The sequence below is a fragment of the Anas platyrhynchos genome, chromosome Z (assembly GCF_047663525.1).
Source record: "Anas platyrhynchos isolate ZD024472 breed Pekin duck chromosome Z, IASCAAS_PekinDuck_T2T, whole genome shotgun sequence".
NCBI classification, from domain to species: Eukaryota; Metazoa; Chordata; class Aves; order Anseriformes; family Anatidae; genus Anas; species Anas platyrhynchos.
In genome coordinates, this window is record NC_092621.1 from 47,813,027 (window position 1) to 47,840,299 (window position 27,273).

General features: G+C 37.9%; 1 long non-coding RNA gene across 1 annotated transcript in view; it reads left to right on the top strand.

Annotated features, from left to right (window-relative positions):
- The first annotated feature begins 2,008 nt into the window (after positions 1-2,008).
- The window catches only part of LOC119714599 (uncharacterized), a 36,656-nt gene continuing 11,391 nt past the window's right edge, over positions 2,009-27,273 (top strand). The window contains exons 1-2 of the long non-coding RNA XR_005261964.2: positions 2,009-2,300; positions 9,316-10,024. This is a non-coding gene — a long non-coding RNA (uncharacterized lncRNA). The remainder of the gene's footprint in view (positions 2,301-9,315; positions 10,025-27,273) is intronic.

Genomic DNA, 27,273 nt, shown 5'->3' on the forward strand with positions numbered 1-27,273 from the left:
CTTTGTAGTTCTCTGAGGACTTCTCTTCTTTTTGTTTCCCAGATCTTGATCTTTTTTTTTTTTTTTCTTTTTTTCCTCTTATCCCTCAGACCTCCTTTTGAATCTTCTGTCATCACAGTTGCACAGCATCACACCTAAAAAACAAAGCAGCAAATCTACACAAAAAACTACATTGTCACCATTTCCCAAATGCTCACACCAGCACCACCAGGGGCTGCAGCAGGGCTGTAACGCCAGCCTGTGTGATAAGGAGGGGAAGTGCTTTGGGCCACAGGCATGTTCCTGTGAGACTCTTCAGAGGGGCCTGGACATGCTGCAACTGCATTTCTTGGGGCAGGATTCTCCTGTCAGCTGCAACCACCCTTAGTGGCAAGAACCCTTGTAAAACAGGACATCTCCATCACAAAGGGTTCTGTCTGAGCTGTCCTACTGCTCCTTGTTTCCCACAGGGGGTGCAGCCCTGAGTGGTGCTGATGGTGGTTCATGGCAGGAGCGACGCTGGCACCTCTCCTATCATCTGTGCAGATGATGAGGTGGGTTATAAGAGCACCCTTGGCTGGCAGCCACTACAGTGGGCCCAGGTCACAGCAAGAAGAGCATTTTACTTCATCCAGCCAGTGATTTATCTGCTCCACAGGGAAGTGACAAGGGATCTGGATTTCTCCCAAGGGATCTGAGACTTCAAAAGCTGCTCTTAAGGGTCTGTGTAGTGCCCCATGGGAAAGATTCCCAGTGGATCTCATGATGTCTTATGATCTGCCAGATGCACAGGCTCAGTAGAGATAAGTAAACTGAAGTCCCCAGTTTGCTAGCAGGCCAGAGTGTCCATTGGGTAGCCATGACAAAGCTGGCATCACTCTTACCCCACTTTGTGACTGGAAAGTTCAGTGAACCACCCATCACAACACTTCCTATGGGGAGACAGGGCACATCAAGTGGTGTCACTCCTGATTTTGATCCAGCCTAGCGTGATGCTCCTTGTGTTGACTCCAGAAATCACAGGAACCCTGTGGGAGGCAGCTGTGGGACCACCCGTTCTGCAATAACACGCTGCCTGTCTCTGAGAAAGGCGGGCTGCAGCACTGCCTGGGACTTGGCACTCTTTCAAGAAAGTGTTTGTTATAACTCGTGATGACACCATCGGATATTTTTTATACCTACACCCAGTGCATTGCAGCGCACAGGTAAACATATATTTAGTTTTAAAAGATGCAAAACAAATAAGTTATTTTCCTATGCCCAGCAGTAAAATTGTTAGTGTAACATCTCTTTTTCAACCCTGCTAAGTAAAAAAGTCTATTTCCCAGGCTTCAGACAGTAGCTAGTGCTTGTTGTTGTAACCTTTGAGATAAAGGGATGATCTGCAAAAAGGTGTAAAATACATAATGAATAAGCCTGCAAAGACATGATAATTTCACAATAGAGAACACTCTATATACTCCATTATATCTTTCAGCATTCCTATTGTATCTGTATTTCCTGTGTTGTTGAAATCTGAATGCAGTGTTTTTCTTTTCCTCCTCTGCCACCCACTCTCTTTCCACCCTCTGCCCCCACTCCCACAATGATTCCCACATTCATTCACTTAACATTTTCACGAACAATTGTAGCACCAATGTTTTTTCAGAAAAAAAAAAAAAAATCACCCAAAAAAGACCCATGGCATACCATTTTAATGGCCCTTAAATACACAAACTCCTGTAAAATTCTATAGAGGCAGCTGATGTAAAGTAAAAGGTAGAGTCAGATAATCAGTGCTGCTCCCACTGAAGGGCTAAATGGCACTAGCACAGACAATCCTGTTTTCTCTGGGTAATAGAAGATTGTACAGATACCTCAGTTAGGACCCATCTAGCTTGTGTCTAGTCACCAGTTCAATAGGACACCCTGCACATTCACTGAGCCAATGTCTTCACTGCTATTTACATAACTTTTATTTAACACTATTATTTGCTCATTCATTTCTGAATCTCAACAAAGGTAAGTGAGTACACCAATTAACATCTAAATTAAGTGTGGAATCTACAGGTACCCGTTTCTTTTTCTCTGTTTCCCTCCAAGGCTGTCACCTCCCTTTCCCATGTTGCACTCAGGCTTCCCCTAGCCAGTCCCTGCCTGGCAAGGCACCCTGCTCTGTGCTGTGGGAGGCAGTGTGGAGCTGTGGACATGTGGACAGCCTGTCCTCCAAAGTCCCTGAAATGGAAAGGCAGCATCTTGACTTAAGGGTGTGATTTCAGCCCATCTCTGCACCTCCACTGGAGGCCAAGTGCTGCTGACATGAACAAAGAAGTCAAAAGTCGGTAAGATGTTATTTCTTGCATTTATTTATTTATTTATTACAGAAGAGTTAAATAATAACTTCAGTCACGATGCCTGGTATTGCAACCATTCTATTCTTGTCAGAGCATTTTTAATCAAACACTAATATTATTTGTGGCATGCCTCTTTTCCACAGCCAGCTGGCAACACATGGGCCGTGCTCACAAAGAAGTTACTAAAAGGAGCATTGCATATCAGTCAAGCCACAGTCTGTGGGAATGCTTGAGGCTTTTGTCAAAATTATGGTCTGGAGACTTAGTTAGTGTCTTTTCATTTTGGATGGGTAGTACCTCAATATCCATCTAAGGATAAGCAATAAACAATGACGTATTACAAAGCACACAACAGTTAAAGCAGTAAATAGTTCCCTTATACTTTGGCCATGAAATAGCATACAAAATGGCATCTGCTCTCTGAAGGAGGCTGAGGTATTCCTGGATAATTAATGGCTCTTTTTGGTTTTGAACAGGCCTTGTGTTTTTTGGTCTCTTTATACAGTGTTTGTAAGTCACGTGCACAAGAGTTCTATAAACTAAAATTAAGTCTATTTTTGTATCTTCAATATTATGGAATGATTATTCTTGGTGTCAAAATGATCATCAACAGAACTGAGGAATCCAAGAAGTGAGTAGATGTCTTCTGCAGAAGTATAAATTTGTTAAATATTTAGTTTTGTGTCAGTATCACTGACTCAGCCATATAGGGTACAATTCTTCATGCCATGATTTTTGAAACAGAGAGCTCTCAGGAATGACAGAAAGGCAAGAGCTAGAATAGTTACAGAATTGACTCAAAACGAATAGAATTATATGCAGAATCTGGTTTTAAATTCTGACTAGTCCAGTGACACCATTGGGCCGAGCATGCCTTTGCTAGCTGCTCAACTTGCATGCTCTAAAATTTTATGATTCTGCCCTGAAGAAAAGATAAGATCATTATCTGAAAGTCTCCCCTCCTTGAGAAAAGAATGAATTCTGAGAAAATAAAAGCCATGACCAAACCCATGCAAGCTGTAGTGGACTTTCAAGAACAGCTGGCAGTATTAAGCATGTTGTATGTGTACTAATAGCACAGTTCACATTTTGGAAGACTCATAACAGGAATCATCAGGGTATTCCCAGCATGTCTGGGTTGTTTCTCAGCATTGTGCAATATGTTCCATGCTTGGATAATCTTTTGAAAAGAAGACATAGATTTAACAAGAAAATCATCTTTCAAGTGGTGTATTTGACTCCTAGCTTACTCATAAATTAGAAAAATAAACTAGTTAGTAAGTCAGGAGAGACTAAGGGCTTTGTACCGTTCACACAGTGAGTTGGTGACTCAGCTAAGATAAAATGATTGACTCTTTTTGTTTCATTTTTTTACCCCAACCATAAAGCCTCCTGCCAGTAAAAACAGTCTGCATAACTTGGTAGAAAGGTTAAAAAGCCCAGTCAAGTTCATTTTAAATTGTTTGAATCATCTGTGGAATGTAAACTCTATGATCAAATTTGTATTTAACCACGAGGCTTCCAGTAGTTCAGTGCTGGAAAAAACTGATTACACCGCAATCGAAGGGTGCATGACAGGCACAGGCCAAGAGTGTAGGTGGATCTTCTAATCTTCTGCTGGAACCTCTGAAGTGCTTCACTATCTAGATACAACAGACTCGCTGCACTCTCATTAGAGAAGTCAAACCCAAGAGGGTGCATCAGAATTAATTAACACACATAGCCTTGCTAAACAGGGCTTGTTGGAGTACGTAAGGGTAAAACTACTTAATCAGCTATTAAGAATGATGAAGAAACATTTGTGATGTTTCTGCAATTTAGCATAATAATGAAGCAATACTCTGGAAGGAAAATAAAGGGATACAGGGCATGCCCTACTGTGAGTGGGAGGACTAGTTGCACCATGTGTGAGCATTTTGAATCCATCCAGCTTGCGTTCAGAGCAGCTAAGGCAGGATGGCATTGACTTCAGTGTATGCTCCCCCAGGCATAATGCAGCTCCAGATAAGCTTGCTGCAAAAATAAGAAAAGCCTTAACTTCTGCCCCTTTTACTTGCACTATAGTTTCTTTCAGTCAGCAAGTATGGCAGCTCAGACTAAGAGAGCATCTCTGCCATCAGGAGCTCCCGGCACAAGCAGCCAGACTCCTGCTTCAATTCCCTGTCTGCACATCAGCCCTTCTCCAGTTCCTCTTGTGCACCCCTGGGCAGGTAAAAGGATGTGCCTAGTGTGCGGATGGGTCACAATGTTGGCACCTAGCTGAGCCCACCTCCCCTTGCATACCCCCAGTCCTGCCCCAGGAGGGTGCTGGGCACCCCGGAAAATTCATTCACTTCCAAGCATCACAACTGCTTCAGACTGAGATCATTAAAAGAAGTTACAGCATTTATACGTGCTGGTGGTCCCTTGTAAAACATAGTAAATAAATCAATGAGGAGGTTGGAATTTCCCACCCTTACAAACAGCGATGTGCTTTTCTGCCAGGCAGAGTGCTGCAGGTCCTAAACCTAACCCAAACATTACTGAAAAAGGAGAGCGATGCTGGTAGGACTAAGAGTGCTCCAGCCACCGTGAGCATCGCTTCCTTCATTCTTCTACGCTTAATGGGACATAACCAGAAATGCAAAGTACCACACAGCAACTGAGGAAGAGACTGAGTTTACTATTATAAGAAGACAACAACCAGCTGAATCTGCAATGAGTCATTTGTACCAGATATTGAAAGACTCTTGTGGTATGAAAAATACATAAACTTGCCTCAGTGTGTTGCTGTAACACATGTACTACTTGAAATGATTTGTTTTGAACTTGATGTCATCAAGAAGTTGTCAAGAAGAAATCCAGGTAGGGTTACATCAGATCAGTAGCACATGTACAGAAGTATTTCATATATGTGTGTATATATATATATATGTATATATGTATATATATACGTTATTGAAACAAACAAGCAACCCCCCCCCAAAAAAAACCACAAGACCAAAACAACAAGAAAAAAAAAACAACAACAAACAACAAAACCTTACTTACAATTTCATAAATTCTGAAGTAAAACAAAAAGGATAAACTGTACAGCAGCATACAAAACAAACAAGCATCTGAGCAAGCAACTAAGGCTTAAGGGAGGAAAAGCCTGACAAGTCTTTGGGCAGAACTGACTTATCCAGCTGCACCTGAAAGCAGGACCTGGACCCAAGCCACACACTGCAAAATGCCGCTCATGAGCACAGGGCAAGACTGCGCAGGAAGCACTTCAGCTTAACATGCTCAGACTTACAGGTGCTAAATGAAATTGGGTAGCAGTCGTTTAAGCAAACATAAATTAACCATGGGGTTGCCTCTTTCAGTGGCTATCAGCACAGATCTCAGCTTTATGTTGCTGCAGGAAAGAGCAAGGGAGATGCAATCATGAGCACAACAGGCCTGTAGCTGGTGTGTTTGCTTGAGAGCTGGTCACGGCAGACCCTCTCTGAGCAAGCCACATCTGCCCATGCCTCACAGGATAACAGCATTTCCTTATTTTACCTCTCTTCTCTGTGATTAATGTATGACATGCTCAGATGCCTCAGCAAGGAGAATGAACAAAATCCAGAGATTTTCCCCTGCAAAATGTTCAAATACGTAAGAAAAGATGTCCAAGTGAAAATTAGCCAATCCTGTGAATGATTTCATAGTACATGGAAAGTCCCAAGCCTGGTCTTCTTTGTTGTATCAGATACATTTTTATGGCAAGCTGTGTCCATTAAAAGCAAACTAAACAAAACAAGAAGACCAACTTATCCACCAGCCTAAGGCATTTGCAGGTGTTCTGCACAGGACATGAACTCAAATGAAAACAGACCTACCATCACTCTTCCTCCTGTCCCTCAAGCAAGCAATATTCAGTTTTATACCACAGCTTCAGACTCCCATCCTGAGCACAGTGCATCTCTACCACTTCCACTCCTTGTCAAGTCATGATCTCTGCCATTTCCTGTGATCACCTTGCCTCTCTCACATCTGCCTCTCTCTCAATCCTACCTTCCTTTCTTGCATGGTTTGAACTACTGCACTTTTAATGCTGGTAGACCGTCTCTGCTGTTATGTAGCTACCTCTCTCCCATTTATTACAGTGACTACTGCAGCCCTTTCCTGTGTACTTTCCATCCTCAGCAACATTATCTCTAAATAGTTATCTAAAACCTCCATCATAGCATTTCCTAATAACATGCATTTTGCTTGCTAGGTTAGGCCTGTTGCCAGTGAGGCAATGAACACATAGAGCTTAGCAGCTTTTACTTACTTTCTTATCTTATACACAAAATTTCTTTTTCTGTCTTAAAGTAACAAACAAACAGACAACAGCAACCAACCAACCACAAAAACAAACAGACAAACAAAACCCACAAAACCGAACAACAAACAACAAAAAAAGACAAACCAAAAAACAGATTCTTCAACAAAACCAATTCTCCCCCCCCCCCCAAAAAAAAAAAACAAACAAACCAAACCAGCCAAACAAACAACATGAAACAAACAAAACCAAACAAACAACCCAAAACAACAAACAAACCCAGCACTTTGTTTGGCAGGCCAGTCTATTACATTGGAAGACTATAAAATATATACTTTCTGTAAAGAGACTGGGCGAGAACAAAATAAAAGACAGCGCAGGAATATGCTCTGTGTGCACATCTGACACTGCCTGGCGGTCCCTGGTGCAGAGGGAGGAAAGAACAAGCTTGGGGAGCCCGCAGAGCAGTGCAGAGGCCTTCCTGGGGAGCCTGCACTCGCGGGTCAGCAGCAGGGGCGGGAGGTGGCGCTGGAGAAGCATTCCTTGCCTTGTGCTTTGTTTTCATTCTTTCCTGATCGAGATGCTGATAAAGAAACCAGAAGGTGGAGAAAAATCTACGCTTGCAAGGGAGCGCTGCAGCTCCTTTAGCCAATATCCTCGTTGTCACCGTGCAAAGAGCGAGCTCTCTGGAGGTGATAAAACTGGTGCTTTCAAGAAAGGAAAAGAAGAGAAATGAATGGAAGTCTTTAAAAGACGTTTAGATGTAGAGCTTAGGGATATGGTTTAGTGGGGACTGTTAGCGTTAGGTCAGAGGTTGGACTCGATGATCTTGAGGTCTCTTCCAACCTAGAAATTCTGTGATTCTGTGATTCTGTGAATATGAGGTTACTCAACCTCATTTAAAACACAGGAGACCTTCTGATTTTATATCAGTGTGACTGGGGTCTGGGCTCCATTTGGCTGGGCACACATTCTGGACCAGCCCCTTTTTTCAAAGATGTCATATATTTCTGGAGAAACAGTGGGGAGCAGAGAGAGGGTATATCCCTTTCAAAGCTGGGAGATGGAGTTGGTCATTTGATAAGAGGCCTCATAAATAACTTTTGAAGTAACGGACTTTCAGCAGTCAATGACAAGTAAATTGAGGACTTGCCTACTCCCAGTGTTCAAGGGACATGGGAAAGCAAAGTGGAGAGAAGCATCAACTAACAACATTGTGTGCTGATACAGCTGGGTGAACATGTCAGGTTATAAAAATGACAGATGTTAAATACTGGCTTTTCATGCCACAGTGAAAATAAATTTCAGACTGAGATTGTAACATTCAGTGTTGTGAAGTGTTCCTGACTTTGCTTTTATGAAATATGGATAAGCCCGGTTAACCCTTCACTTACTTGCTTGCAGGTGAGGGCAATGTCACCAAATTCAGAATGTTAGCCATATATTGTCAGGTGCTGAGACATGAATTATTTGTACTGTATTTATAAAATGTAGTGTTAACCTGACAGCCAGATTCCTCAGTTTTCAGCTAAAACCAATTTTTATCCACATTTCTGAACCACACAAAGGCTTTGAAAAGAATTTAATTTTTTTTTTTCCACAAATAAATATATATATTTTTCTATTTTGCTTTATTTTTACAACACATGACTTAGTATTGCTGACTAGTATATACTAGGCAGCACAGTCATCAACAAAACTCCTACAAAATGCTTTCTACTTTGCAAGAGTATTTGTGTACTTCCCAGAGGGAGGAGAAGGATGTTAGCCTTATTCATTCATACTCCTGAGAAATACAACAAAGAAAAAGAATCAATTTAAACCAGCTCAGGAATGGTACTTTTTTTTTTTTCCTTTTTTTTTTTTTTTTATTTCTTTCTGATTCTGTCACTGACAACTGCTCACTTGTTTTCTGGCATGTAATTACCTAACTGATGATCTTCAAATGTTATCTGGGAAGTTTTGATGAAGGATACCTGGAAGCCAGTTTTGTCACCACCGAAGGTGTGCCTCTAGTGAATAGATTTCATAATTTTGTAGAGAACAGAGTGGTGTGTAAAATCTAAGCTAGATCTTAATTTTCTGTTAAGGGGAGCGTTATTTCAGTAGACAGTTGTTGGGTTGAGTCAAAACAAAGTACTTCATTTGAGTCTAGATTGACTATTTTGTTACAGAAGACAATTAGGTATTTCATCTTTTTGTATCAGTTTGGATCATGAATAGTACTTTTGCTACTGTTTTTCCCAGAGGACATAAATTTCAGTTTTGATGAAATCATCAGTATTTTGTAAAACCAAACGCAATACTAATTAAAGAAGAAAAAAAAATAATATATATATATATATATATGGATATTAACATTTTAATCCAGTAGGCCAAAAGATGAACAAAGAGTAGATAAATATAAAATGTAATGTTTTCATGAGAGTGTGCATCTGTTTCCCATTAACTTTTCCTGAGGCGAGCAAGGAATCAAGGTTTCCCCTGATTTAATTTGAAGAGCAATTTGGACTTCCTGTGCCTCAGCTGGAGGCATTATTGGTATGAGACCAAAAAAGGCCATAACTGTCCTAGGAGGTTCATGTTTCGCAAAGAATAATACCTACAGAAATTCAAACAGGATGTCAAGAAGTGTTATATGGGGGTTCCCAGAGCTCTCCAGTGTTTCTAATATAAATTCACAAGGCGAAACAATATTAAATTGTGAGTTTCATTCTCTCTTCTTACCAGACAAAAAAACAACCAGCCTGGAAAGATTACAAGCTAAGGAATACTGCTCAACATGTCACCACAGTAAGCTTATTTTCTGTGGAGAAACTACAACTACAGAACAGATTCTCTGGAAGTGATGGCGTTACTGACCAGCACAGCCAAAACTGTTGTTCACAGAGAGGAGACCCAGCTGGGAGAAGCAGCAGCTGAGCTTTTCATTACGCAAGTTGTTCCAGAAAGGATCGAACATGCTACCTGTGAGAGCAAGGTCCTGTGCTTTTTCTCAGGCTGTGCACAAAGAAATGGAGGCTCTCCAAACTTGCACTCGCTTGTTTAAACCACGGCCTTGGTTTCTGTGACTAAAATAATGCCGATGGCATATTTACATGAATAATTAAACATTATTAGGGAGATAATGGCCATCTGTTGCCTCCTTTTAATGGATTTTTTACAAAGCACACTTCACTCTCTTTTACTTATAAATGATGAGGGAATGATTCTGAGCCATCAAAATCAGAGGTTTTCAAAATTGAGAGGTTAATGTATTGGCACCATTCTGGCTACTTTCCTCAGGTGAAACCTCAGTTGTGCTGGAGTCAGCTCTTCATTTTGCCACTGGTCTTGATACAGCTGGGATTTTTACCTGTGGAGCTCAGTGCTAACTGAGAGAGGTCTGAGGAGGCAATTGAGAAACTGTCTGTGATGCTTTGTTGTCTCCTGTGTTCAGGTAAATAAGATTTTGTGCATTCTTCCATACAGACAGACTGTCATCTGAGATACTTATTTTCCATTCCTACTCCCAAAAATTCACAAGATATTGAATTTTAAATAATCTGCCTCACTCCAAAGAGGCAGCGCTAGTTATTATTTGCACTTTAGTACTTTTCAGCCTTTGTTACTTAGAAGGACTTGTAAAAATAGTATTTTAAAATTTAGTTACTGTCATTTTCTGGGGGGAAAAAATGACACCTTTTCTTTGGCAGTGTAAACTTATCTTTCTTACTGTTTAGCCTGGTTGCCGTTAGACTGCTGACATTAGTAAAATCACACCATTATTGGGTATTTAAGGAAACTTCAAAACTTCAAAACAATTTTTATGGTCCAGAAAAAGAAATCAGATGGAAAAATAATGTAAAACTATTCATCCAATTGTGATTATAGTGCTTAATATACCATAACTGGTTGTCATAGGGTCTAACTTGGGTTATAATTCTGAAAAAGTTACGTTTATTTGTAAAACTCACTTTTTTTTTTTTTAAGTTGACTTTGTATTCAGAAGGTCAATATTTTTGCATGAAAGTCAAAAGATTTTCAGGTGAGAGGCTCATCTTACACCTTATGTAGGCCCCGTTTTTCTCAAACAGCAAAGCAAACAAAGCATACTACTCTGAAATATTTAACTTGTTTTAAATTATAAGCTACATATGTACTCCAACCAATGACAATATTCCTGGTAGGAATATTTTCTAATTTGTTTTCTATTATTACTTTTTTTTTTCCTGTGTGTAGGATGTTTTTTTTTTTATTAAGATACTATAGTGTTACTGATCCCACGGCTAAGACATTTTGATTCATTAGTCTGTATTTGTAACTAATTTGAGACATTTGTCATATCATTCCACATTAACATTCTTTCAACACTGCAAAAACATTAGCTGACAAAAACTTTTCATGACAAACAGAACTTATATGTAGCTTCCATATTTTTTTTACTGAAATTGAAGCATGTGCTTAAAAATTCCTAGTCATGCAACTGAAAATTTGACTTTTGATATTCAGTAATAAGCAATAATTAGTAAAATAAAGACAGAATTTCATTACTAAATATTGGTTGTAATTTTGTAATTGGTTGTAATATTGAAGCACATTTGATGAAGTCTATGACCAGGTATGGAGAACTGCAAAATTATTATTTTTGTTTTTAAAGATTAATAGCTATTAATAGCTTTTGTGTCACATATGATCTTCAGTTAGCAAAATAAAACAGAGTTCTTTCCCAGAATACATTGTACCTCATTTTAAAGGCCTTAGGGATCTCTTCCAGGCAATATTAGTGAAATGTCATCTGTGGCTTGAGTACAAAACAATTCTGCATGCAACAAGAGAAGAGCCTCTTTAACAATGTAACGTCAGAGTCCCAGAAGGATGTAGCATATCAAGATGGAACATGATTTTGGAACATGATTTTATTTCTATATAAACAACTTTCTCTCACTTCTCCAGATCCAGATGATTTGGTAATTAAACACTGAATCTGCAGCTGGATGTTTGATCTGGCCTGCTTTATTCATTTTTCCCCAACAGCCTGGAATTATGTAATAATGTTGCAGTTGTTACAACACTCTACAGTAGATGTGGAAATCCTAAATAACTCACCTCATGGCAAGAGCATCTGACTATCCAAAATACTTGGTGCTTTGGAACAGAAGAAATCATTTCCTTTTGGCTGGTGCTTGCATGCACTAACTTTACCTCTCCATGAAATAGTAACTTAGCCAGGTTCTGAGGACTCTCTTGGGGATAGAGAACATTTGTTTCTGTCCATGAAAATCTTGACCTTGTGTGCACTGTGTGACCCAACAACCATATGGATATTGCTTACAGAAAGTAATTTGTAACACTCTTGATAACATGAGTGAGACTTTTTTTTTTTTTTTTTTTTAAATGGGTTGATACCTACTTTCCAAGAAGTCTGAATGGCACATACTTTTCCAGCCCATACTTTGGAGGAGTAATCAGTACACAGTTGACTTCAGTCCAACCCCTTTTTGGGAATTTTTCAAAAGCCTCCACATATTAAAATAAATAAATAAATAATAACAAAAAAAATGTTTTAGTGTTTTTCCTTGCTAAATAAAAAATATTGATTTAATTGGTCTTCTGTTACTAAATCAACAGTTGAAAGGAAAATGGCCAGTACCCAAACTCACATCCAAGGATTAATGTGGGACATTTTTTTTTTTTTTAATGTTGCTAATGTATTCCCAAAGCTGTGCCACAATTGAGAAAGCATTGGCAACTGAGCGTAAGAAACCCAACATTTATTCTTTATTAGTGTATCTTTCATTAAGAAAGGGATGATTTCTGATACAGAGGGGTCAATAAACAGTCACACATGGACTTCAGTGGCCAGTGGAACAGTCCGATGGGGTTTATCTGCATGGGCAGATGCTAGATTTCATCTCACCTGAATTTAAACATTCTCCATACAGAAATATATGAAATCATGCTAGTCAGAGGAAATCAGAGCACAGCTTTTCAGTACTACTCCATGCAGTGAGGACCTTTGGTCTAGACATCATGTGTAGACATCTTCAGTGTAGACATCTCTAATCCCATCAGAAAGATCACTTCCTCCCCTGTAAGTTCCCTATAAGTTCTTTTGTCTAAAATGTCTAGGTCAAAGATGAAATATTTCTCAAAATTGTTTATGTTTCAGAAGTTAATACTGTAAACATGAAGGCTATTACTGTAAATGCTGGTGCTATCCAGAATGTGATCATAGAATCCTTGAATGGTTTGGGTTGGAAGGGACTTTAAAAATCACCTCATTCCAATCCCCTGCTGTGGGAAGGGACACCTCCCACCAGATCAGGTTGCCCAAGGTCCCATCCAGCCTGGCCTTGAACACTTCCAGGGATGGAGCATCCACAGCTTCTCTGGACAGCCTGTGCCAGTGCCTCATCACCCTCTGACTGAAGAATTCCTTCCTTATATCTAATCTAAACATACATCATAAACATGTTTAGTTTAAAGCCATGTCCTGTCTCTGCACTCCCTAATAAAGAGTCCCTCTCCAGTTTTTCTGTAGGTCCCTTTTAGATACTGGAAGGCAACTATAAAGTCTGCCCGGAGCCTTCTCTTCTCCAGGCTGAACAATCCCAACTCCCTCAGCCTGTCTTCATAAGAGAGGTGCTCCAGCCCTTTGATCATCTTTGTGCCCCTCCTCTGGGTTTGTTCTGTATTATGTCTGTTTCCTTCTTGTGCTGGCGGCCCCAGTAGTCTAGGTGAGGTCTCACAAGAGCAGAACAGAGGGAAAATCACCCTTCTCAACCTGCAGGTCATGCTTCTTTCAATGCATCCCATCATACAGCTGGCTTTCTGGGCTGCAAGCACATATTTATGGCTCATGGTGAGCTTCTCATCAACACCCCCAGGTCCTTTTCATCAGGGTTGCTCCTGATCCCCTTTCCACCCAACCGAATAGGATTGCCCTGGCCCAGATGCTGGACTTTGCATTTGGCCTTGTTTTACCGTATGAGGTTCACAGAGGCACACCTCTCAGGCCTGTCCTGGTCTAACTGAAAGGCATACCTTCCCTTCTGTGTGTTGACTGCTACACACAGGTTAGTGTCATTGACAAACTTGCTGAGGGTGCACTCAATCTTACTGTCCATGTCACTGACAAAGATGCAAAACAGCACCAGTCCCAATACCGATCCCTGAGGAACAACACTCATCACTGATCTCCACCTGGACTTTGAGCTGTTGACTGCATCTTTTTAAAGTCTGCCCATCCAATGATAGGCACTGACTCTACAGCTCAGCGTGGAGTACCTCGGGGCTGCACCACTGTTCTCTGTTTTCCCATAGTGTAAGGCTGATAACAGACTTTTTTTGGCCCAGCAGGTCTTAACTCCATCACACTTGAAGTAGACCAGACAGCTCTTGTATGATGCCTGACAAGACTTAAAAGAATAATTGTTATACAATTTTACTTGGTTAAGCAAATTAGAATGCTTTCTGCACTGGTATTTAGACTGAGATTACTTAAATAGTATTTTTTCTAAGTATTTGAAAAATAAAAAACTAAATTTTTAAATTAGCGCTTGGACTTTCACATCTGAAAGTGCGGAAGTCACTACAAAGTGGTATTACCTCTTTGCAAAATTGGCCAGTTAGGTCTTTTTATTGCAGGTATAACTGTCCAACATTGTTCTGTCTTTAGAATTTAGTCTTAAGAACAAGATAAACAATTTTAATGAGGATACAAAAATTTTGCTTTATGTAACCTATACAATATTTTTAATGCCAAAGAAAAAGGTGAGTCACACCATTGTTCAAAAAGAAAACAACACCACAATAAAAAGCAATGTTTTTATTACCACAGCTTAACAATGACTGTGATCTATGGTCTCTATAGGTAAATGTGTAGGAAGAAGAGATTAGTAGCATGGAAATTCACAAAGAGATAGTGATTTTAAAAACCTGGTTCACCTTTGCACATTTTGGAGATTATGAAAACCTGTAGTATTGGCCACCAGACATTAAAATATGTATTTTAAAAAAGGAAAATAGAAGTTTCTATATTAATACATTATGAAAAATGTGTCAGCTGTAGAGAAGAAACGAAATGCAGCAGATGGAAAGGCACCTGAGGGGCTTTTGGTGGAACATAGATGGAGCTTGTAACTCTTACCTTGTTCCTCACCTCACGGCAGGAACATTCATTCAGCAGCAAGACACCTAGAGTGTAAAATCTCCCCAGTCACAGGGATTCACATGCATCTTTTTAAATACCTAAGAAAATGAATGCTGTGCTTAGCAGACCGTACACCAGCCATACTTTTGGATGACATTGGAATGTTGTGTTGCCAAGAGCTTAGTTTTGGAACCAAAAAGTAAACAAGATCTTGTAGCATAATGTTACTGTACTTAGACAGAGGGGGACAAAATGTCATGTACATATCTCTGATGTGTACATATCTCAATCAGATGTTGGACATGCCTATTTTATCTGTTAAAAGCTATAATATAAGTGATTGACTTTTTTTCTTACTATTTCTGAAAGTACCTAAAATCCCACACTCTGAAATTCATTAAAATACCATAATCTTCAGTTATTTATATGTTTTAACAAAATCCAGACTGCTACTTCAGGAAAACAGAAAGTTGAGAGCAAAGATTCTGGGAATCCAAGAGGCTTCCAGCAATGAAAACAAATTTTTCAAGCATCTTAATGGCATGGTCAGAGAGGATAGGCAAAAAAACATATGTATAATGTATGGTCTCTGCTAAAAAATAATGTTCTCACAACACTGCCATGGCTGTAAAAAATGTAGGATCATGTTACGCATAGCTTAAGATTTCTCTTATTAAATCAATGTGGTATTTAGAGGAAATATATCAGCATGTATGGAAAAACAGATTTGCTTTTCCATTAGTATTTCACAATGTTGACAGAAAATGCTATTATTAATGAAATGTAATTGTAAGTGATTAAAATCAGTTTTGAATTGTTTTAAGACTATTTCATAAATGAATGCAAACTTCTATAAATAAATTCCATCTTGGAAGTGGTTTTTGTCGTATCAGCATGAGCAGTCTGAAAGTTAGATGTCAGTCTTTTTCTCTGTTGTGTTGGACAGCAATAGCTAACCTGGAAACACAGTTTATCTTATACACAATGCAGGACTAGGTTAGATGAGTAATTGACTTCTGAAAGCTTTTGTCAGTCTCCATGGACCATAGAAGTTTAGATTGTCACACACCCATTAAAATCTAGAATTAAGTGAGAAACTCTGCTTTTCTCCTAGTACAACAATGCTTTAATCAATTAAACTGAACACTGCTGGATATTGACACATTAGAGATGGCTGTTAGAATTCTTGCAAACACGACTATAAGGATGTCAAGGAAATTCATTTATTTATTTCAGGTTAAAACAAGGGCCAGCAGAGAAATGGATTTGAAAAGTACAGAAATAAACTATTTACATATTCAGAAAATGTAATCAGGTCTTTTCAAAGTATACATGGCAGAACTGTTGTAACTGAAATATAAAAGTATATGAAAGTAGGAGCAGAGTTGTTTTTGTTACACTTGATTTTGCCATAATTTTAATAAGTATTTTTCTGATGTTATTTCTAACGTAGAAGATGATTTACCAACTTCAAATTATTATAAACTCTACCAGCTTTGTTTGGCACTTGAGTTCATTGACAAGCAACAGACAGCTTGCTCAACATCAGACTAAGGAGCCCTAAGGTTTCATTTGAACCTGATGTATACTGTATGTGTGTGATTACTTATCCCTTGGAAATAACCAAGAAATGACAATCAATACTATTCTGATTTTATATGAAGCAAGTGGGGCAAATGTAAAAAAAAATATATAAGTAAATAAATAAATAAATAAATAATAATAATAATAGTAATAAAAATAATAAAAACAACTTGACAATAATAGTGTTGGATAGTACTGGTTACATTTTCCATGGGACTTTCTGAAGAAATAGGATGTCTGTGACTTGTTGACTGGGACAATAATCCATTACAGATGAAGTGTCAGCTTGTGACTTGTTTTGGTTGGTGTCATTGCATTTAAGAAGAAATATAAATTGTAGTGTACTTTATAAGCTTGGAGCACCTGACAAGACAGATGGCAGCATTAGACTTTCAGGCCTAGAACATCAAAATCCAAGTACTCAAAAAATGTCATCAGATGCTTGACTATGTACAGGCCTTTCAAAACAATTGTTAGAGTTTTATTGCAATAGGGTTACTAATCTGTATAATACAGGATTATCTGGTAGTCACATATTTATCCTCAGCTAGGGCAGCAAGACAAGGAATTCTGTAGCTGTCCTCCCACCAGATCAGTATACTCTTGCTTACAAAATAAGATATACCTGTGTTGGTAAACATTGAACAATTTCCAGCTGTTTATGTAAGCTGTGAAAAAGGGGACCTATAAGGAAAATGTAGATAAGGTTAATATTATTCACAGCATGAATGAATATTATTCACAGCATCTAACTTGCCAAACATTAGTCACTAGGTAATACCAAAACAAGTTTGGTTTGGTCTGAAGGTGCACTCTGCCTGATTGGTCAAATCATTAACGAAGATGTTAAACAGGGTTGGACCCAGTATCAGCCTCTAGGGTACTATGATTAAGTACAGGCCTACAAAATTGGATTTGAGACTGGTCCATTTGAAATGAGGATAGAAACCTCCTTTATTGTGGAACTTTGGTACTTTAGCTTCCAGAAGAAGTAATCTTAAGGAAAAGAAAATAATCCAAGAAAAGCCAGTTTTCTTCACTGTTAGAAAATGAACAAGTTCCCTGTAGGTCAAACAGCTACCACTGGGGAGATTTCTGGGTGAAAAATTGCTGTTTACTAAGCCTGAAAATGATCTCCTTTCTGTCTACTTGTAGCCCATTGCTCAATCAACTGGCTCAAAGTGGGAAGACAACGGGAGAACCCTTTCTTTCTTTGTACTGACTTAGATTCAATAGGTAGTGGCCTGTGTGGGGTGCTCATGTGATACAATCTACTGTCAACAGAAACATGACACTGTTTTTCATACTTTTGTAATCTGACAGTTAAAGTAGTCATTTAGATTTTTGACTTTGCTAAAGTGAAGAGAAAAATCACCATTTATTTATTTTCACAAAGTCCATCAGATAATTAGGTTACAATTTTATCTGTAGTTAAAAAGCAGGGAGGTAAACAAAATTAGTGTAATCAAGCTTCTTAGAACCTATTAATCAATACCAGTAGACTTTTGATATGAAACTTCATAGCTGTGACAGCCACATAAAATTTGGTGGGTCTTTAATCCTGCTAAGCTTCCAGGCCATATGTGCCCTCCAAATTGTTTGCATTACTAGTTAATCTCCATAGGTATAAGAAATGTTGACAGCATTAACAAAGGATTGCTGTCAGCTCTAACCACTACTTCAAAGATGAGTCTTATTATGTTTAATCAAAGCTCTTAATGGCAGACAGGCTTTGCCTAAATTCGATAAACAAACTGAGATGAAGTTAAGATTGTTAACATGAGCTTCCAGTAGAGTCAGACTCAACCAACTAAATCAGAAGAGAAGATTACTGAGCCTTCTTTTACCAGTAAGGACATCTCACCTCATTCTGATCCAACTGGAACAAGCCAGTTCTGGGCTCCCTTGTGCAAAAAAAAGACAGGGATCTCCTAGAAAGAGTCCAGCGGAGGGCCACAAAGATGATACGGGGCCTGGAGCATCTTCCCTACAAAGAAAGGCTGAGAGAGCTGGGTCTGTTCAGCCTGGAGAAAAGAAGACTGAGAGGGGATCTCCTCAATGTGTATCTGAAGTGTGGGAGACAGAGGGATTTGGCCAACCTCTTTTCAGTGGTTTATTTTTTTGTGGGGACAGAACAAGGGGTAATGGCCACAAGATGGAGCATAGGAAGTTCCGCACCAACATGAGAAAGAACTTCATAGTGAGGGTGATGAAGCACTGGAACAGTCTGCCCAGGGAGGTTGTGGAATCTCCTTCTCTGCATTGGCAGAGGGGTTGGATCCGATGATCTTTCTAGGTCCCTTCCAACTCCTACAATTTTGTGATTCTATGATTCTGTGATCCTTCTTAGTCTATGGGAAATCAGAACAGTCTGTCCATGCTAAGACTTAAACTGGTGTAGATGATGTACTCTGTATTTTATTGACACAGGTAGAATAACCAAGATAAAGATTTCTGTATGTTGCAGATTTGCCAGAAAAAATGTGTGTTTACATCTATTATGCTTGAAAGAAAGACTAGTGTTCAAGATAATTTTCCTTTTATCTATTTATTTATGTATTTATTTTTGAGAATAAAGTAATAATTATAGAGTAAAATGGAATGCCCACATGGGGGAGTTATTGTAGAAGAGTTATACCAGCTTCTCTGTTAAAGAAACTGCCTTTGGAAAAAGTAGTGGAGCTGAAATTAAAGTTGACAATGATGTGAAACTGCACAATATTATTTCCTGTAAGCAAAGCACCGAGCACTCTTGTTTGTGTTTTCTTCATTCAGAAGATTAGTCCAGTTAATTATCTTCGTCACCTACCCATGTACCGCACGTCCCCAGGTATTGCCAAATACACAGTGTAGATTAAAAACTCTGAATGTCTAATAAATGCCTGAATGTGCTCATCAAATTTATTTCACACTTATTGAAATAGTCATCACACTTAAAACATGATGTGCAGCCAGATTTGGGTATCAGTTCTTGCTTGAACGAGACTTTTGAAAAGAGCTTAGTACCATCTACCATTGTTAAAACTTTAGACAACATAAACTGAAAGTGACATGTAGCTGAAAGGAACTTCACAGAGTTTGTTGTGAACACAATGGAGTTGGTTGTAGCTGTGTAAACAGCTCCCTTCATATCCGAGAGCCAGAAGCACACAGGCACTCATCTGCTAGGGAACTTTGAATGCTCCTGACAAATTAGTGGTGCAATAGATATCGTAAATTCTCAAAGCCAAAAAAATAATAATAATAAATAAAATAAAATAAATTAAAATAAAATAAAATAAAATTATCATTTTCAGTGGTTGATTTCAGATAGCAATAAAAGTATATGGAAAGAAAAGGCATAACAGAAACAGATTTTGCTTTTTAAAACATCACTGTTGCAAGAAACAGAAGTCTCAGAACCATGGAGGAAGAAAACAAAACAAACAGGCCAAACAAACAAACAAACAAAAAACACAGAAACAAACAGGCTGAAGAACAGTTCCTCTACAACTGGTAGATGTCAGTGAGATATATACAAGCCTCGGGAGACTGTCGCAATAGATTTTTGCATGAACATCTTAACAAAAGAAGAATGTCAGGTCTTAACGTTTCTGGTATTATAAATTGAAGCACTTTATCATTTCCATGATAGTCCATGGATGTACAAAATATTTTGGCTCTGCCAAGAGATATTTACTGACCAGTGTGACCTGAAATAGAACAATCATCATAGATGACTATGAGACTGGAAAAGCATGTCAATAGGTAGATGTCTTTGGACATTATAGTGAAATTTTCTTTTGACTAACACCTATGACACTTATTACACATATGAATGAACACTTGTACTCAGGAGGGAGAAAAGCACCCCTTACTGATAAAGCATAGGCTTTCCTGAAAGAACTAATAGCAGCTATGTGCTAAGTACAGATTTAATATTGCTGAATGATTGAAACAAAAGTTTATAAACCATAAAAAAATGGTGTTGCTACTAGATGGCAAGACTTATGATTTTATTCATTTGTTCAAGCTTATGAGATCTTTGCACTCTGAAAAACTCATGAAGCAGTCTACTGGATTAATCTAATAAAAAGTCAGCTGACTGCTCAGATGGCTTGTCTTAGTCTTTTCCTGAATAGAAGTCAGGAATGTGTCTTCAGCAAGGAAAGAGAAGAAAGCTGTCAGGTTCTTTGACAGAATTACTGATTAAATAAGGAATAAGTATGCAGGTCACTTTCACGTGACAAGAACATAGTAAACCTGGTTTTGAAGCATTGATCAAAAATTTTTCCAAACCATATTTTTTAAAAGAACTCAAGGAAGACTTAGACCAATACAAAGCCTGATTGCAGAAAACATTTTACTGGCACTCTGGTTATTTAGTGATGTAATATTATACAACTAGCCTTTCCCCTGGGGAATCAGGTATGCTCTTCTGATCCTACTGATATGAATAGGTTTGTCATTCAGTCTGGTTAGACCAGAGTTCATCTCATTACTCATTGTCTAAGCAGAATACTGTACTATAAGCATCAGTGAAAATCTACAGATTATATAACTTTGATATGTGCCTCTTCTGTGACACAAATATTCTGAGTTCTTCCTTCCAAAATGGAATACAGATGGTAGACTGGTTAGATGTGTAGACTGTATGCAATGTCCATTTGTTCAAAAGGCAAAGCCACAAGTAAGATGAATAACAGAATCACACATAATCAATGAATCAGAGTATTGTAGGAGTTGGAAAGGACCTCAAGAGATCATCGGATCCAACTCCCCTGCCAAAGCAGGTTCCTTTAGAGAAGGCTGACCAGGTAGGCGTCCAGATGGGACTTGAATAGCTCCAGAGAAGGAGACTCCACAACCTCCCTGGGCAGCCTGTTCCAGTGTTCCATCACCAAATTAAGTCGATTTATAATAAAGAAATCACTGGAATGCAGATGAGGTCAGAAATCAAGGGTCTTTAACAACATGTAAGTGCAAACACTTAATGATGGTCTGATACAGAGACAGCTGAAGTCCATAGACAGATTCATATGGCCTTTGGTAGGACTATTTAGTTTATATATTTTCATCTTAACATATATGGGATCCAGAATTTCTATTTTAGTTATCAGTTCAAAGTAGCAAAAACATAAACTCTTTGCTCCTTTTATGCTACCTTCTCAAAGTTTGCCTTAGCTGTCTGTGGAAATTTACGTTGTTGAAGTTGGAGAAGAGAATTAGGATTGAATTCATTTGGGAAAGAAAAAGAGAAGTGTATAGTTACTAACAAAGTGTTAGTATATCACTTCTACTCATATCCCAGTCTTGCTTGTATTTACTTAAGCACAAAAATAGCAAGGAAATAATCCAAATAAACCAGCTTTATATTTCCAAGAATGTTGTTTTACTCTTTTAGCAATCACTCTTTTCAGCTAGAAGCTAAGTAAAATCAGGAATAATTATTCTTTAAGACTAACTGAAAAGAAAATTCTTTAATGTGGAGTACATAAAGATTTTGAAAATAAAGATCTATCCTGAGATTAGTGATCGAAAGGGAGGGTTTGGTCCCTTAGGAATTACCAAGTTCAAAAAACATAATGTTTTTTGTCTGACACTCAGTGTCTTTTATTAAAGAACAAAAAAAAAATGTATTGGACGCCTTCCAAAGGTGTCCCTCCACCAAGAGGATTTCCAAAGATGTTTTCTTGGGTCTCCTGGTGGGCACCTCATGCTAATGATTATCTGAGGTATCATTAACACTGGCCATAGTTTCATTTTGAGACTTGGTTGCCAGGTAACATGATGTTTATCTGGCAGTGAGCATTAAGCAATGCATTAGGGGTTTTTATGGAAAAAAATAATAAGGAAAACCACCATCCTGTGATTATTATTGATAAGATGGTAGGAGAGAATAATCCTGTTGTAATGGCAGCAACAGGCTCCAGGAAATGTCTAGGAGAGTCTCTTTTCTAGAAGAAAGTGAACTCCTATACTTGGATGTTCTCTCTCTTTAGGCAATTTAGAGTTAGACTTTGAAGCCTAAAGTAGTCACTGTAGTCTCCTTTTATACTCAGTAGAAAGTGAGCATCTCCAAAGGACAGGTCATCTCTTTTCAGAACAGATAGCTAAGACAAGTCACGTAAATCAATGCTTATTTTTCTTATTTGACTACAAAGGAATCTAGGGTGAGTAACGCCAGTTTTTCTACTTCTAAAATTTCTTCAGTTAGGTGAATCCCATACAAAGTGTTACAGGACACAAAAAACTTTACTGAACTTGGGACATAGTATAATGACACATAACAGGGGTTATGTGGCTGAAGAGATTTCTGAAGCTTTTTTAAAAGATTTGATTTGAGCCTCTATTTTTCTTAAATAGACTCCTCTGGCCTCTATTGTATGAACTGACTAAAATGTAGAAGAGCCTTACCTTTAAACAATCTTCCTAGTACCAGCATTTAGGATAATGACAGATGACATTTGTGGGCTGTTGCATTTCCTTTCTTAACAGAAAGTGCCTGCAAGCCCAGTTTGCTTGCATACACACTGAATAGTCTACAGGAACCGCCAATGACTTTCTTCCTCATTTTTTGTGAAGCAGTAACTACAAATCTTACACTGCAGTTTCCTTTCCAGCATTCCTATTTAGGCTGAGAGATTTTCCCTCCATCTCTGATTGTTGTCTTTTCTCTGTTCAGGCAGTTTCTTTGTGAGGTTAATCTTCAACATGCTTCATCTGCTTTTCATTCTCCTGCCTGCAGCCTAAGGCAATTACCTCAACCCAGCAGGGATAAAGAAAGTAGAGGTTCTCCTTTAACCAAGGGAATGGCATCATAATGATCACATTTCTTTTGAAATAAATGATTGTTTGTATAATATTAATCCTCAGGCCATAAATCAGGGCTGGGTAGTGTGAAGAAGGACCCCAGGAAAAGAAACAAATATTTTATATGTTTTTTTTTTTGTTTGTTTGTTTGTTTGTTTTTGTAAATAACATAATATCTAAATATTTATACATTGTTTATTTTGTTGCTTTTAATTTTGCTGAAAAGACCATTAAAAGTGAGCAACTAGGTCCAGTTTGGTGAAAGAATCACATTGAATTTATGTTCTAAGAAATTTTGCTAGTATGTATCTATATGCTATTCTAGCAACACAGCTTTTCCCTGGCTGTTGGGAGCAAAGCTGCACCAAGGACACTAAAATATGAAGATGTAATCTTTTTCCTGGACAAGTCAGAGTTTTCAGTGCAAGCAGCACTGGAATAAATAAAAATTGAAAGATCAGTTTTCTTTACCCTGAGGTGTTTGAAAAGATTGGTCAATGATGTCTAAATTGAGCACTCAGTATACCTCTACAGAAACTAGATCCTGGTAATCTGTGTCAGGGAGAGGAAAATTTGAAAGTGAGCTGTTGAATTGTATAGTGAATGACTTGATCAAATAAACAACAATCAAGCAAAGTTCATTCTTTCTGATATTAATTGAAATTAATGCCTTACTATTAGTACTTAATACGTTCCAAAAGGTTTTTGTTCTCTTAATTTGTAGTGTTGCAAAATAAAAAAAATGAAGAGAAATTTTATGTTGTAATCTTCTCATAGTGTTTAAGTTACCTTTAGATGATCCCTTTTTGAGGCAAGAAGAGGAAGGGGTTCAGTTGTGAACTTCTGAAATACGACTCTTGAAAGGAAACTAAACTTCAGTATCAAAAGATAGACTGATTTTCAGCTTTCCAAGTCCTGTCATGTGGAAACAATTTAATGGCCTAAATCTCTGAAGGGGGCCGAAGACGGAGCACCAGTGGAGGTGATTGCTGTCTCTCACAGTTAGAAGCAATAAGCGAAAATCTCATTGTGGAAGTTGTATGTTCCATGTGATTTTTATCTACTGGCATGAGTCCAGTGTTATAAAATCTATTAAATGGTCTGCTTATAGTTAAAGTGCATATTTCTAGAAGACTTGTTTTATTATATTACATCTTAATCTCCACAATCTTCTCATTGGAATGATACCCTCCCCCACCCTCCCTAATATGTAATTCCGAGGACACTTTTCAAGGATTTGTTACAGTTTAAACAGAGGAGGAATCACAGCTGGAGGAAACCATACTGATGCATGAGTGAGGGAAATGCATGAGAGATGAAAAAAGAGTAAAGACAGCTTTCACTGTTGAGCAGTTTTCATAATTAGTCAGTGTAAGATTGTCATGGCTTGATTTCTCCTTTGAGAAATACCCTGTGAATACACAAGGTATTTGGTTTTCATTCAGCTGAAGAGAAGTGAATGCTTCCAAAAAGATGGCCTTGTCATTCAGAAATGCCCAGTGACCTATAATAGAGGTAGTCCTAGACTGTATGATTGTTTGACTAGAATATCATTTTGAAAACTTTTATTTTTTATGTTTCATTTATTTATTTTTTTCAGTAAGACATTTCAGCTCCAGCATATTGAACAGAGCATTAGAGCAAACTGACAGAGATTAACTCAATGTTTAGAGGATAATGTTAGATGGATTCCTAATTCATTTATTTTCCAAGGAATTGAAACCTCTATCACTTAGGAAAATGCTCAAACCACCACACATGGTTATTGATATTTTGTCATTTCAACACTTGAGATGAAAAATTTGATGAGACAATATCACAGTGCTATCCTCACAACATTATTTTGAAAGAAACACTCAGTTGTCAGGTTTGGACCCCATCCTGACACTCTTCATTTTATCTAGTGACTCTCTGGAATTAGAATAACGAAGTAACTTAATGGTGTGTTATTGTTAATGGTATTGTTATGATCACAAATGAAATATTACCACTTTAACAGTCAGATAAAAGCCTTGATGAATGTGTAAGTCTTGGAAAAGAAGCATCACAATTTATGAATTTGGCATCCAGAATTATACTGTTTTGCTTATCAAAGAGAAGGATTGGAATTACTTGATTTGTAGAAGTTTCATTTTCAGTAGTTTGGTTTTATATCCCCTATAGATTCTGGCTGATGCTGTGAAAGTCCAGAATTATAAATGTTTGTTTCTTGTGGAACAAATGTTGTTACTAAAATCAAGTCTTGGGAGAGATGTAGAACTTACACAGCTGCCATTCAGCCTGGAAACACCTTGAAAGAATGGGAGCTAGAAACATAAGAGACACTCATTTTCTGCAGTATCTCCAGAAGTATTAGGACCTGGAAAAAAATATTTCAATGAGGATAAAAAGAAAAAAAGAAAAAAAAAAAAAAAAAAGCCAGCATTTGTTAAAGCCTTTCAGAAATAATATCTCTAAAGAGTCAAAGAATGGATTACAAGCAACTTACACTGGATAGGTGTGAAGATGAAAAGTTGTTTAAACAGTCTGAAGAAGCTTGATTGAACTTTGAGATCAACCAAGGAGAAATGAAATTTCTTGCAGAGGAACTACACATTTTAATTGCACCCTGATTCAGAGGAAAAATTTGATGCTACAACAGAACTCTCTAAGTGCTTCAGAGGTCCAAAGTGAAAACATGGTGAGAATTTAAAAGTGGTAAGGACCTTGAGGTTCCTTTCTTTTCTTTGCCTGGGTTTTTACATGACTGCTGTAAAAAAAAGTAAGGAGTGACCAAGTTTATGCTTATAAACTGTTATATACCATGTGGCTGTCTTCAAGTTCAGTCTTCTATGACTATGAAGGAAGACAGTTTGAAATCAGAGTTTCCTACTAATTCCAACAATGATGCTCCTAGAAAGGTTATACATCTACCCTGGAGAAAACAGAGAAACAGGACAGCCTTTGAAAGCAGAAGATCAAAGACAACACAGTGTGTACAAAACCTGTATTTAGGAATTATGCTAAAGGGACTGAGGGGTTTGTTTTATTCTTTAAATTGTTATTTTTTACCCCAGTTGGTTCTGTCCCAACAAAGTAGAAGTTCTGATTGTAGAGAGATGGAAATACAGCAGAGTTGTTAGCAGTGTGACTGAGGCTTCAGGATCAGACCTACTTTTAGCATAGCCTTTGGGAAGCAAAGGTATTGCAAAATCCATCTTTAAGCTTAGATTTGAAGCTAAACAAGCTCAAGCACAAGCCTAGAAGTAAAGCTCAATATTTTCAATAGAGAATAACTAAAAAGTAAGATGAGATTTTTCATCTTGCAATTCTGGTTTATAGGGGAAATATTTTTCCAAAACAAATATCTTTGCTCTGTTAAAGTGGTATTTTCTTGCCTTTAGATCTGTAACTTCAGAACTAAAGAGAAGAAAATAATAGTGCTTTGATTGCTACTTGTTGATGTTCTACTTAGTGCTAATGAAACTCAGTTTTGGAAAAAAAAATAGGAAGTAGATTTTGTTCCAAAAGCCACCTTTCTTTTTTATTTGATTAACATGAGCATTCAGAACTGCATGCTTACAATATCACTGTGTTTCTTGTCATATCATTACTTGCTCTGCACGAGACTAAGCACTCTGTAAGTAATTTAAAGTCACAAGAAAATTCTGAAGAGAATGGGAAAATGGCATTCAAGTTGTTACAGTCTACTGGAGAGGAATGGAAAAAAATGGGGTTCTTCAAAAAGTGGATAAATTATCATTGTTGGTTAAGAATCAATTCATTAAAATAGAGTTGGTTGATGATAGACACAAACCTGTATACTAGTGGAGAAGTACAGGCTCATGTTTTAAAGATGTTAATAACAGTTAATATTTTTAGTGTTCAAATGAGTGTTCACACACATTTGTAACAATTGCTAAAAACACACTAGGTTATAATAAAAGTATTTTGCCACAAGGCATTCAAAATTACAAATTTGTGGCTCTATGATTTTTGGTTGCTTTTCTAATGTGCAAAGTGGGGATAATTTGTACCATCTGGCTACTTTTAATGAAAAAAATATCACAGATAAAATCTTTATAAAGTAGTTTTACCACCAGGTGGAACTGTATGATTTTGTACACTAAGCAAGATGCTTACTGTAATCAACCTACTTTTTCCCTAAGCATTTGACATAACTGTGTGGCTAGTGCTGG